This window comes from Oryzias melastigma, linkage group LG3 (genome assembly GCF_002922805.2).
Source record: "Oryzias melastigma strain HK-1 linkage group LG3, ASM292280v2, whole genome shotgun sequence".
NCBI classification, from domain to species: domain Eukaryota; kingdom Metazoa; phylum Chordata; class Actinopteri; order Beloniformes; family Adrianichthyidae; genus Oryzias; species Oryzias melastigma.
In genome coordinates this window covers 5,972,069-5,975,235 of record NC_050514.1, presented here as the reverse complement: position 1 = coordinate 5,975,235, position 3,167 = coordinate 5,972,069, and the positions used below count along the sequence as shown (strand labels likewise).

The 3,167-nt window shown below is 35.0% G+C and overlaps 1 protein-coding gene across 1 annotated transcript in view; it reads left to right on the top strand.

Moving 5' to 3' along the window:
• itga11a (integrin, alpha 11a) overlaps positions 1–3,167 on the top strand; it is a 68,820-nt gene that overhangs the window by 40,295 nt on the left and 25,358 nt on the right. The window lies entirely within an intron of this gene.

Here is a 3,167-nt window from a genome sequence, read left to right as displayed (position 1 = left end):
ATTTTTTTCTATTCAAAGTCAAACTTTCTAAATGTAAATTCCACCACTCGGTTGTCTAAGAGTAATTTTTGGACACAAAATTGACAGATTGCTGAAATATTTAAAAAGACTTCTCTCTGAATTTTATTGGTGTTCCATGAATGTCACATGAGCTTGTGGAATTGGGGTTCAAACTTTCTGCGGTGCTTGCTGAGTTTCATCTGTCGTGGTAATGTCCTGGCAATTCAATACACAACTTTGTCACACTCCAGGTGCTCCTGCAGAAGTTTGGGCAAGCCTCTGCCTGCAAAAGAAGATTTTCCATCTCAGTCAGTCAGTGGTTCACAAGTTGCTAATCCTAAGTAAAGTATTCTTTTATAGTTTTGCAAGTTTTAATTCATGAATATTACATTAAAATTTTGATGTGAGAAAGGTTTATTATGATCACTTTACAACATCTAAAGAAAAATCTTACATTTTTAAAAAGAGTGTCTTAGTAACTTCTTAAAGGAAAATCCTGTTACCTGACTCCAAACTGTACGGCTGGATAGCTCCAATATTACTCACCATTTTTGTTGCATCGATAATGTTAGGTTGGGTTTGTGAGGAGCTGTAAGCAAGCAGGGGGCATGCAAACAGATGGATGATGGGAAATGGGGTGGGCTTACTTACAAATTTCTGATGACCTTCTGCCACTCTGCATAAACTAGAAAATGACAAAAGTTTTCTTATTTTGGCCAATAACTTTATTGAAGCACTTTAACAATTAATCAAAAAATAATCGGAGTGGGTTTATTTCTGTTTTGTTTTTTTCTTTAAGAAAATGGTTGTTCAGTTAAAACTGTTTTTGGTCTGTAAAAGTGGCAGCTGATCATGTCTGAAGGTTTTACATACGTATTTGTTTTACCTTTGTCGTCTGTGTGTAATGCTGATGTACCAAACATTTATCTCCTCCAGATAAAGAGAGACTCTCCAGTTCTTAACCTTGATCCTGATGCGTTTTGCATGTTATTTGATCCACCTTTTTCCATTGAAAGGTCTTTTAAAGACCTGAGAATGCTGCACAGTATCTTAGCTTTTCCTAGAAATGTGCTCTTTATGGATAAAGATTCCTAAAGATGTTCCTAGAATTATCTGGAGACACTATTCCAGTTTGTGGGTCCACCTCAGTGACATATGAGTGAACCATCATCGCCTTGTTTTTTTCTTTACTGTCTTATGTCTCCAAGTTTATTTCAGACATTTCTAACCAAAAATACAATACATATATATGCAGTCATTTTCTTCTAGTGCAAACGAATAGAATCTGAAACGTTAATTTTTCTTCCACGTTAGCACATCCAGATGTTCTGTATTATCCACTGTAGACTAATGGTGACCCTTCACTGCCTCCCCACAACCCATATGTTCCCAATTTAAACAGCACTGAATAGATTTCACCCTGTTTTTCTAATAATCTTTGTCACTCTTGCTCACGTCACACCGATAACAAATACGAGTTGCCTTCCTAAATCAAAGCTTTTTGCTTTGATTCGACCAAAAGAGAAACAAAAAAACATGAGGCCCCATGTTTCCCTTGGCAGCCCTGAACTTGATTACTGTAAAAGTTTTAAAGCCAAGTGGAGCAATGATATGCATGACTACTAATAGAGGCTGCACTGTTGTCTGAAATATTTTCCACTGGGGTTACGGCTTTCTAAGTCATGAATATCTTCCAATTGACTTGAGACTCGCTAAGAATAGAACTTCAAATAAATACTCTAAGCCATCAGGAATTTTTGAGATTTTTCTCCACAAAGAAGTAAAATATTTAGTTACTTGTCTGTTTGAAATTAAACAGAATGAAAGTTTGGTGAAAAAAAACACTTGTGATGCTGATCAAAACAGGATCTGGACTTTGTTTAGAAGAAAAGTCCAGTATTACACTGCTTTACTGCGTATATGATCTTTTGTGTAGTTTTTTCTTACTTGCATATGTTAGAGCATGACTTTGTTGATCAGTGATAATGCAGAAATTAACTGAAATAACAAACTGCATGATCCCAGGCAGAGAAAAGATTTATTTGATTGGAAAATGATTCCTCTGGTACTTCTGTGTCAAAGGGTCTAAATCCGGGGTGTCAAACTCAATTGCACAATGGGGCCAAAATCCAAAACACGCCATAGGTTGTGGGCCAAACAGGATAAACATTTATTGAACACTCTAAAACTAAATTTTTGAAACTTTAAAATGTAACTTTTTAACATACTGTAAATATGAATCAAAAAAGGCAGGAATACTATTCCAGAATAAATCAATTTAAACCTAAATAACTTTAAATATTTTACTCTTTGTAAAAATATATTTTGTCAGAATTATACAAGTTAGAAATAAGTGCAAGATAACATCGGGCCATTAATAACAATAAAATAAAATGATCTGGAGGCCCCCGGGCCTTGACTTTGACACGTGGTCTAGATATTTTAACTAAACATCACACACACAAAACCTAGATCCACAATAATTTGTGTTTTTTCTAAAAGATATTTTTATGGTATTTGATCCTTACAGATAATGTCCTGTCTATAAAATGCTCATCACATATTTACATTTTGTAGATTGTAATTAGTAAACAATTACTTTACAGCTGTGATAAGTAAGGGATAATGCTTTACAAGGTTCATATCAGCAGTGAGTGGATGACACAAAGACCTGAGCGGTCAAATGTGAAGCAGAAGACAGTAATTTCTACAAAGTCCATTCATTTGTGATAATGCACACCTTGAAGGGCATTATCCCACTTAGACCATGGTCTAACCATGACTTAAATATAAATCAATGATTATTACTTATTTATTGTTATTTTGTAGTTTAAAATTATTTTTCACAAAAAGCAGACTATTTAGTATGTGGTATGACGTGTTGCCATGGTAATGGCAACAAAACCAGCAGCAGCCTCGCTCTGCAGCAGCAGAGGAAAGTGGTACAATTGCTGAACGTCATTTTAACATAAGAAAAGCATCAGTTTATAGTGAAAGTTCACCTGTTCCCGCTTGTTTTTGTCCAGATGATGAAGCAAAAGTTTGCGTAGGTTAAATCGTTTGATTTCTTCTTATGTCTCATCTTCTCCCTCTAAGATTCTTTTCTCAATTTCTTTTCTGCTGCATCCCCAATGATAAAATGTACCAAATTGGTTATAGGAAACTAT